General features: G+C 35.6%; 1 pseudogene; it reads left to right on the top strand.

Moving 5' to 3' along the window:
• The window catches only part of LOC107715219 (solute carrier organic anion transporter family member 3A1-like), a 51,771-nt pseudogene extending 42,934 nt beyond the window's left edge, over positions 1 to 8,837 (top strand).
• Positions 8,838 to 11,287: the final 2,450 nt, after the last annotated feature.

Genomic DNA, 11,287 nt, shown 5'->3' with positions numbered 1-11,287 from the left:
AACGATTTCTTCGATTTCATAATCGCGCAATAAAATCGTCAGCGATTTTTTTGCGTTACTGGTCAGTGAACTACGGCTATGTGTAGTAAATTCTGCTCCATCTGAAAGCATGTGATGATGATTTCCTGCTGATTACAGAACCGGCATTAATATCAAAATGCGCATGACAATCGCATTCGATTAACCGTGCAGCCCTAAATTTACCATCCTGTATTTGCTTTTCTCAGCTAAGCTGGACCTCACTCCTGATGACCCCCGCTGGATCGGTGCATGGTGGGGTGGCTTTCTCCTCTGCGGTGTCTTACTCTTCTTCTCGGCCCTCTTCATGTTCGGTTTCCCCCAGTCTCTGCCCGGCAAGGAGGTGGAGGGAGGTCTTGAGAGCGAACAGGCCATGCTGCCCTCGTCTTTACCCCAGGATCATGAGAAATCCAAACCCAGCAATGGAGTCCTGCAGAACTACCAGCCCAACAGCAACAGCCTGTCCTGCTGCCAGCAGCTCCGAGGTCTCAGTGGCTCTAATCACTATACACAGTTACACAAGCGCTAAACGCTTCCTTTTCACTGAATCGAAGACCTCAAAATTCACAGTGTGATGTTCAGTGTGCTCGTATTGAGATTAGTCTGGATACGGTTACACTTGTCTTTAAAGAATATGAAGAAATGCTAGACACAAAGACCTGATGTGGGTCTTTTTCTTGATTAACGTGTATGTTAAATTGAAGGGTTGATCTGCTTAAATCTGTTTAAACTGTACCGGACATCTTCCTCTAATGACACATCTAATTATACTTAATGATACACTGAGGAGGCAATTAGACAATTAGAGTTAAGTCGGACTTATTAGCAGGCCCACACAGAATCTGCACCCGCAGGAGTTTGTAGAAAGCTCAGCAGATTTCTACAGAACGTCTACACATCCCCATCCACTTATGTTTCAGCATTTAAAAAAAAAGACTTATAAAATAAACATTAACTGAAACAAAATAAAATATTTCATTTTCATTAAGTTTAAGTACTAAAATAACTAAAATTATATAAATCAAAACGTAATAAAAATTATATAGGCATATTAAAAAAACGAATAGAAAAGACAAAAATGACTAAAACTTAAACTAAAATGAAAAGTTAAATTAACTGAAATTAAAATTAAAACAGAAAATAAAGTCTAATTCAAAATATTAACAAAACTATAATAGTATCCTCTAATACTATAAAACTATAATGATACTAAAATAACACTCGCTGAAATAAAATATAAATATTAGATGAAAAACTAAAACTAGTACTAAAATGACTAAAGCTAAAACTGAAATTAAATAAAGCTAAAATTAAAGATAAATAGAAATATTAAAAAATAAATAAAAACTAATTGAAAATATTAATAAATGTCATATAAATAATACTAAAATAACACTGTTATCTCTTGTCAGTGAAGTATACTCCGCCATCATTGAATCTGTCCTCTGCACTTCTATAACTGTCTGGTTCAGCTCAGCTACCAAATCTGACCTCAGAAGACTACAGAGGGTAGTCCGGACTGCTGAGCGAATCATTGGTACAACCCTCCCTTCTCTCCAAGAACTGTACTCATCCAGAGTGAGCAAAAGGTCTGGCAGAATCACTCTGGACCCCTCACATCCAGCACACTCCCTCTTTGAACTGTTGCCATCTGGTCGACGCTACAGTGCTCTGAGCACCAGAACGGCCAGACGCAGGAACAGTTTCTTCCCTCAGGCAATCCATCTCATGAACACTTAACAATAACTGTGGAACACACACTATTTATTCACTCATACACTTATTTATCTAACACACATACTCAGTCTATATTTCAATTTGCACATAATATACCTGTACATACAACTGTCTATTGTTCTATACCTGTACATACAATTGTCGATTTGTATATTTTTTATTCCTTATTTACTTGTTCTATTTTTTATTATCTGTGTTTTTTGTTCTGTCACTGTCATTCTGTTACACTGTGGAAGCTTCTGTCACGAAAACAAATTCCTCGTATGTGTAAACATACCTGGCAATAAAACTCATTCTGATTCTGATTCTGATTCTGATTCTGAAATATTAAAAAATAATACAAATGACAAAATAATACTAAAATAACACTGTTATCTCTTGTCAGTGAAGTATATTGTGTAATTTAATTTAGCTTTTTTACTCTCATGTTTCTTTTGAAATAAGATGTTCAATTAGACAAAGTGTAGGGAAAGAATTTATTTATTACATAACAGAATAAAGCCTGGTGGTTGGAGCACTGTAAAAAGCAATCATGCTGATAAAGAGTATTTGTGCCTCATTTTCTTGAAACAATATAAATTTGCTCAAAAAGCAACACTGTGCAAGATATTAAGACTTATGAATGAAATAATGTATTTTATAGCAATGAGGAGAGGGGTAAAAAATTTGATTGATTTAATTTAAAAGATTTAAGACATTATGGAGAAAAACATATTTTCTTTAGAGTAACATGCAAAAAAACCATTAAATCATTAGTTTCCATCTGGGTCTGCTTATTAGAGTCGAGGCTTTAAATATGATTCCAGCCAGACATGAAGCACTATGACTTTTGCATGCTAACTGTCTCTCTCCGGGTTCATACTCCCATTCTTGTTTCTCGTCTGTTTGTCTGTATATAGAGTAATTGTTATGCTGGCATTGTGCTATACTTGTAAGGCTCTCATTTTGTACACCATCATCCATCAATCATGTAAGATCTGATTACATACTAGCTAATGTGATGCATTACTAGCAAAGAAGCCATGGCAGCACAAGCTAAAGGCAAACACACAAGACTGCACAGCAATAATGCAGGCAGCTGATTTGTCCAACATGGTCGATGCATTTTTCAAGGTTTTGCCATCTGGTATAAATGCAGTCTCAGTCGTGATGTTTCAGACACATCTGTCAAATATATCAATCAAAACGATGGCTCCTCAGAATGTATCCGCAGCTCTGCAGCACTTTAGAAAAGAAACAGGAAATTAGGAGGTGAATAAGTCATAATTCATCTGTTTCTTCATTCAAGTCTAACAAACGTCAGTCTTAACTTTTATTGAATGCTATAGACCAGACTAGTCTGTCATTACTCTGTATTTTGGGCTCACTCACTCTCTCTTCCACCCTCCCTGTCTCTCCACTCTGTCGCTTCCTTTTTCACTCCAGTTATTCCCAAGGTGACCAAGCACCTGCTGTCAAACCCAGTGTTCACGTGTATTATCTTAGCTGCCTGTATGGAGATTGCTGTTGTGACTTTTTTATTATTATTAGCAGAAAATGTGTCTAGTTTTAAAATTCAATAGCATTTTTATTTTTATTTTCAAATGAAAATTTTAATGCAATGAAAATGTATTTTTACTATTTTGTTCTAAAACAGTTTCATTGAAAAATTTTGCAGATTTCCCTATTTTTAGTGTTATTTACTGTTTTACAAATTTTATTTTTTTTTCAAAAATATTACCAATTTGTCCATTTTTTATTATTATTTTTAGTAATTTAATAAAAAACATTTTTTCAAAATCATTCACAGAAAATGTGTCTAATGTGAATGTGTATATTTTGTCTGTTTTTTATATATATATATATAGAGAGAGAGAGAGAGAGAGAGTTTTTCCATTGCAAATTATGCATTTTTCGTTAAAACTATTTTTAGTGAAATAAATTTGTGTTCCCAGATTTTCAAGACTTTCTCAGACTTTTAGAACTTACTTTATCTTAACATGATTATCTTTGACTCTTACCCAGTAAACCTGAAATTGCACAAACTATAATTTAGAGTTATAACATTTGCATGTATTTATTTAGCAAAAGCTTTCATCCATAGCGACTTACAAATGAGGAATACAACAAAAGCAATTTATCAACATCTGAAGTGCCGCAATACAAAGAAAAGTACAAAGATAAAAGGTTATACAGGTACACACAGCAAAGCTTTATTTGGCATAACACATTATTCTTTCGATATTCTCTTCATAAACAGGGATGACGGCCATCCCGTGTGCCTGTCTGGGCATTTTCTTGGGAGGTTTGCTGGTGAAGAAGCTGAACCTGTCTGCTCTGGGAGCGATTCGAATGGCCATGCTGGTCAATCTGATCTCCACGGCCTGTTACGTGTCCTTTCTCTTCCTGGGCTGTGACACAGGACCTGTCGCTGGGGTGACCGTCGCCTATGGCAACGAGTACAGACGGCTCGGCTGCTTTTTTCTCCTCACAGCCTTGTTATTTTTTGTGCCATTTATAATGTCTTTGTGACAAGTCTACATGCTGAAACCTCTATTTTAGTGTAGTATGTATGGATGAGTCAGGTTCAGTATTTTATAGATTTTACTGTTTTTAATACAGTAATACAACCCAATTTATTTTCCAGGCCCACATGGAATCTTTGCTTATAGATCTGCACAGATAGTGGTGTGGATTTTGATTGATCTCAGTGACTTGAATGCTTTAAATCTGTTCATTTGTTGATCTTTTCTGCTGTTTTCGTCATTACACCAGTAGGTGGCAAAAATGAGTGTATTTTCCCGTTTTATTTTTTCTAATTTGATTTTAATACAATTAAAATTATTTGTATAATATTCTTCTAATACAGTATAATATTCTTCTAATACAGTTTTTGTTGCAAATTATTATTCCCTATTAATATTTATTATTTTTATATTATTTCTTATTTTTTAGTAATTATTTTCCGAATTAAATAGCAGAAAATTTCCCCCCCTATTTTTTACAATCAGTTTTACTATTTAATATATTTAATTATTTGAATTTTTTTCCTTCTTTTTAAATGCAACACTATTTATTTCATTGCAAATTATTAGCAGAACAATTTTATGAAAACAGTTTTAGTGAATTGGATTTTGAATCCCTGATTTTTATCATTTTTTACACATTCATAATTCTTCTCTGATTGAAACTTAGAAACTAAACGAACTTACATGCCCCTCTTGTTCACTCAGTCAGCAGATGTTTCGTTCATTCAGTTTATTCATGAACAAGATGTCAGTGCTGCTCCATTTAGTTCAGGCTCAAAGCAGAGACTCATTCAGTATTTGTTCACTATTTCTGTGTATACCATCCCACGCTATTGGTTCTTCGCCAAAATGAGACCAATTCCATCCCCAAAAGTCAAACAATTCCATCTGGGCCTGCTAATAACTAAGCTGTTAAACAAACAGGGCTGTAAATCCTGAGGTTTGTGATAAATCAGATGAACTCACTGACACTAAATATATCAAATGCAACACAAAAGAACTGGCATCAAACAGGTGAATGTGTGTTTTTGTGTATATAGGACACTGCAAGTAGGCCAGAGACCGGAAGCCCCCTGCATGAGTCATTGTAACTGCTACACTTCATTCGTTAGCCCCGTTTGTGGCTCCAATGGTGTGACCTACTTGTCCTCCTGTTTCGCTGGCTGCACCAGAGCCATCAGCACCAGACTTCCACCTCCTCTCTCTCAGGTCATTACCCATCTCATTTACACAACAACGTTTGTCTCTCGCTCTTTCTTTCCTATTTGCTGTCAAATACTCTTTGTATGTCTGTTTTTCTCGCTCTCCGCTCATTTTCTGGACAGCAGCACATGTCCAGTGTGGGTCATTAGAAGCAAAGCCCACATCGCTCCTCAGATATACAGTATGTCGGAAAGGACACAGCGTTCTGCCTGCCAGGCATCTTAATGGCCACTGCAATATGGGCCTCTGCACTCATTACCATACAAAGCGAATGGTCCAAACTGGAATAGATGAATCCAAGACAACAGTCACAACCATTATCGTAATTGAGCACTGGCTCACGACATGAATATACCAACTGGTGGGTTTAATGAGCCTGTTCTTGCCAGAGTTCGTGGGTGCATCAGTTCTCTGTAGATAAAATTGACTATAGCACATTTAGACAGCTAATAATGACTCGTTTAATTTACACCAGTCCACTAAACCCTCAATTAATATTTACATTTTTTTTTTTTTTTAAATAAATCCTCGTTTTAAACAGATCTTCTTTATGCACCAAGAGCTTGTAACACTCCAAAGAGAAAGGAAAAAATGAAATCGCATCATATGACCCCTTTAATGTTCAATGGTGGCATATATTGAATGATTTAAAGTAGATTATTATTACTGTAATATTTGCATACATCAGAAGGCAAAATTATGAGCATAATTACTGTTTTATTTTATGAGGAGAATATAAATGACATAATTATGACATAAAAACGACAAAGTTATTTGCTGGCTGTGTAGTGATTGTGATGGTTTTACTTTCAGAACGTGACGGGATGCGCGTGTATCTCTGCGTACAATGACTTTGCCACGGCTGTGCCAGGCAAATGCCCACGTCCCGGCTGCCAGGAGGCCTTCCTCACCTTCCTGTGTGTGATCTGTGCCTGCAGTATGATCGGAGCCATGGCCCAGACGCCCTCCGTCATCATCCTCATCAGGTGACTTACTTTCACATATTACACACTAAAATGAGAGGGAAAAAACAGAGCTCCGGTGTTATGGCTCGTACAAACCAAGAGCGATAACTATAATGATAACCATGATAGGGTTGTTTATTATAAGCGTGCACTGGAGTGTTGTCGTCTGCAGCTTTAGATGCTCAAGCTATTTAATGCAGAAAGAATTCTATTTGGCTGTCAATATTTTTATCGTCTATCAGCTGGAAAGATGGTTCTGAAAGTGATTCCAACAATAGAGTTCCTCTATTTATCTATCTGTCTATCTATCTATCTATCTATCTATCTATCGTCTGTCTGTCTGTCTGTCTGTCTGTCTGTTTATCTATCTATCTGTCTGTCTATCTATCTATCTATCTATCTGTCTGTCTGTCTGTCTGTCTGTCTATCTATCCATCTATCGTTCTATCTATCATCTATCGTTCTATCTATAATTCTATCTATCTAACATCTATCTATCATCTGTGACTTAGAATTAATATACTGTATGCTCACCAAGGCTGCATTTGATCAAAAATGCAATAAAAACTGTAATAATTTGCAGTATTATTCCTATTTAAAATGACTGTTTTCTGTTTTAAAATATTTTAAAATGTAAGTTATTCCCCTACTCTTTAAATCATTGATTTGGTGCTCAAGAAACATTTCTTATAATTATCGATGTTGATATTAACGTATCAAAAATGTTAATATTTTTGTTGATAATATGTTTTCAGTATTCTTTGATGAATTGAAAGTTCAAAAGAACAGCATTTATTTAAAATAGAAAACTTTTGTAACATCATAATGTCTTTACTTTCACTTTTAATCAATTTAATGCATCATTGATAAATAAAAGTATTAATTTCTTAAAAAGCTAAACTGGTAGTGTAATAAATAAGTAAAATAAATTATATATTTGATAAATATGTATATGAGATTTTTTTTTCTTTTAAATCTGAGTGGACATTTACTTTGAATTTGCATAACATCCCTGTGTGTGTGTGTGTGTGTGTGTGTGTGTGTGATGAATGTGTGTATGAATATGGATATGTTTTGTGGTCAATATGTTGACTTGTCTCTTGCTCTTTTAGAACTGTGAGCCCCGAGCTGAAGTCTTACGCTCTTGGAGTTCTTTTTCTGTTACTGCGACTGTTAGGTGAGATATCGCAGCACAGCATAACCACATTACAACTCAAACTACATGCTTTCACAGTAAATTGTGGAGAGTATGTTTGCCTCACTGAAAGAAGCATACTAAAGAGTCGGATTTCCTCAAAATCCAAAAGGCCATAAAACAAGGACAAGTTAATTTGCCACTTCTGTTTAAAAAAAAATAATAAATAGTTTTCTAGCAGTCAAATTAAAGCTGTTTGTCATGATTAAGAAGTTCTCAACTTGCATTATTATTCAGAAAATTAAGACTTGCTGCATTCTCTCTATATTGCAAAACACTTGTTTTATGTGTAAAAGCAGATCAAAATGTCTGTTTTGTCTTCAAAATGCAAATCTCAAATGATACATAAACGATCTTTCAGGGTTCATTCCTCCTCCTTTGATATTTGGCACGGGGATCGATTCCACATGCCTTTTCTGGAGCACCGAGTGCGGGGACAAAGGCGCCTGTCTGCTGTACGACAACGTGAGCTACCGGCACCTGTACGTCAGCATGGCCATCGTCCTCAAGGTCGTGGCGTTCCTCCTCTACACAAGCACCTGGCAATGCTTGCGCAGAAACTACAAGAAATACATTAAAAACCATGAGGGATACGTTACGCCCACGGAAATGTTCTCGTCCACCGTGAATCTGGACAGTCTCGGAAAGGACAGCAGTCAGAGCCAAGTCAACAGGACTAAATTTATCTATAACCTGGAGGATCATGAGTGGTGTGAAAACATGGAGTCCGTTTTATAGTGGTTTCATGCTAATTCAAGCATCGTTCTACTGAAGGATCATCCTTTGAGTTTATCTCTTATTCCAGGATGTGCGGGACTGTTGTTGTGCTTTATTGTAAACTCCTTCAAACTCTTCTACTGGGTCCATCTGGTTTTTAGAAGTACTTTCAAAGGTGTTTCTCCAGTGCCAGTAAAATGTTGTAGTAGTTAGCTGAAGGCGTCTACTTCAATGCCTGCCTGACTGTGTAGCTGGTTTGCTAACTTCACACAGCTGTGCATTAGCTGAAGTCATACACAAAATGACTGTTTCTACAATTTTTCGAGTAAAAAAACTATATATACAACTAAGATAAGCAAGTTTAACTCGTCATCTATCATCTGGATGGTTGATGCTGGTTATGTTCCCATCCCAGTCCGTTATTATTATGGGGATCATTTAGTACATCACATCCAGTTTATTAATTCTAATATATAATTCTATTGTATACTACATACTGCAATTTTATACAATATATACAGTATATATATATATATATATATATATATATATATATGAAAACAATATCAATTATATCAAAACATTTAAAGGGGTGTTTGAGAGATGGTTTTTTTTCTAAGTGCTTTTTGCAGCATTTGCTTTCTGCTGTTTTTAATTTATATTGTTTATTAAGGCCTATAATGTCTTAATTTGTTAAGGTTATTGATACTGTCCATTATTAGCATCTTTATACATTTGTGCAATAGTGGGAGAGTGTATTTAGTTTTATTAATGAATATAAGAATGCCTCTTTATCCAGATGACAATAATGGCGTTTGGGACTTGACTTTGGGAATATTGGGACTGACATCAGAGGAGAAGTATTGGGAAAAGGCGATTTTATTAAATGGCATTCATTCTATTGGCATTCATGAGTGTTGCTCTCATCTCGCTGTAGAGCAAATAACATTCTGATGATCAGGCTGGGCCTTGGTATTTATGAGTTTGATGAAGAATGAAATTGTATACAATTATGTTACATGTAAAGTGCGTTTCAGCTTTGGATTGAGATTAAACTATTTTATTTCACTTCACTGCAATAAGACATGGCACTGTGGGTTCTTAGAAGATCAGAAATAGTGCTGTATACAAAAGACACATAGGGATGAAAACTGTTCATGATGAATTTCTGATTTCACATTATTTGGATTTCCTATAAAGCTTCAAAGCACATCATTCTTGTTTTACAGGCGTCACTGTGGGTACAATTTAAGCAGTGTACTTTTCGTATAATTTTTTATGGCAAAATAACTTTTATTTTATTCTGCAAATAAATTATTTTTCAGAAAATCTCAGATTTGACTCTGTGGTTCTTTTTTTTAACTAAAAGTTTAAATAGTTCAATTTAGCATTGCATCACTTGCTCACCAATGGTCCTCTGCAGTAAATGGGTGCCGTCAGAAACCAAACAGTTGATAAAAACATCCCAATAATCCACAGGTAACATAAAGCACCATTAACAAGTGAAAACAGTTCTAAACAAATATGTTGGTGATGTGAGAGGGATGGACGTTTTCACTGGAGGAAGCGTCATTATGGATTTTGGCCAAAAGCAACGGTAAAAATGTGTTAATGATGGGGTTGTTCCTTACAAACATGCAGCTTTTCACTTCACAAGATTTTTATCAGCTGTTTGAACTCTTGATTCTGACGGCACCCATTCACTGAAGAGGATCCATTGGTGTGCAAGTGGTGTAATGCTACATTTCTCCAAATCATGAAGAAACAAACTCATCCACAACTAGGATGGCCTGAGGGTGAGTACATTTTCAGTAAATCTTCATTTTTGGGTGAACTTATGGAATGGAATTTCAAATCTTTTATCAGCAGAGCGTTATGCAGAATCTACTCTGAAATCAGAAATAGGTTTTTTATGTTAATATTCACAAGGATTTTTTTATTTGATTATCTTTCTTTTATTTGATTGACATCAAAATAAGAATAAGAGGATGTATTATAGTGTAGATGTAAATGGACCCAATTTGGTTATTTATAAAATCTAGGGCAAAATGGAGAGAAGATGACTATAAGCCATGTGACTGCTGGAGTGAGATTTCCACTCTATGGAAAAAGAGATTTGATTCAGAATGGCCTTATTGCATTTGTGTGTGTCTGCTTCCGGTATTATAGTCCTTGCTTTACCTTCTCCTCTTGAGTTACTACAACCTGCAGTTCAACCAAGGAGTTATTAAAAGTACGGACACCAGGGTTGGGTACCGTTCACATTTTAACCGGTACTGTACCGGTATCGGTACCTGAACTTTACTCTCGGTGTAATTACAAAAACATTTATTTCAGTGAAAAAATAAGTCCAAAAGTCTCAATTTCAACATTGTGAACAATAGGGCCTTACAGACTTCTTCTTTCTTTCTTTCTTTTTTCCCCCAGAAATTCTTGTTTTCATTTTTCTGAAAATCAGATGAAGGCATTAAACATTTATTTTAAATTGTTTTATTTAAATTTGATAGAAAATTGAATATTTAAAGATGTACAGTATACTTTACAAAAGTAATACAATATAGTAATATATTTCTTTTACATGCTTCAGTATTTGTGTAGTAAACAAAACCGCGTTTCCGCCATTCATACCTACAGAGGCAAGCGGAACATGCAGGATTCATATTTAAACCGTCTTTTTGCATTTTATTATTCACAGACACTAGTTCATATCGGGATTCGAATTAAGTGGCAGTGGCTACTTTTGATTTATTCGTCCAAAATTGACGAATTCCCTGGCATTCCGCATAGAGTAAATTACGTTTTTTATGAATGGACTCCACGATCCCGTCCGCGTTTTCGCAGAAACCATATGGCCCTAGAAATGTAACCACACTTCAGAACATTTCGGCTTGCCCTGTGTGGTGTTTGAACGAGTTGCAGGGGTGACATCACGTCACAGGGTCTCT

The sequence above is a fragment of the Sinocyclocheilus rhinocerous genome, unplaced genomic scaffold, assembly GCF_001515625.1.
Source record: "Sinocyclocheilus rhinocerous isolate Xijiao unplaced genomic scaffold, SAMN03320098_v1.1 scaffold659, whole genome shotgun sequence".
Classification (NCBI taxonomy): domain Eukaryota; kingdom Metazoa; phylum Chordata; class Actinopteri; order Cypriniformes; family Cyprinidae; genus Sinocyclocheilus; species Sinocyclocheilus rhinocerous.
The sequence above is the reverse complement of the archived record's forward strand: the minus strand, read 5'-3'. Positions and strand labels throughout refer to the sequence as shown.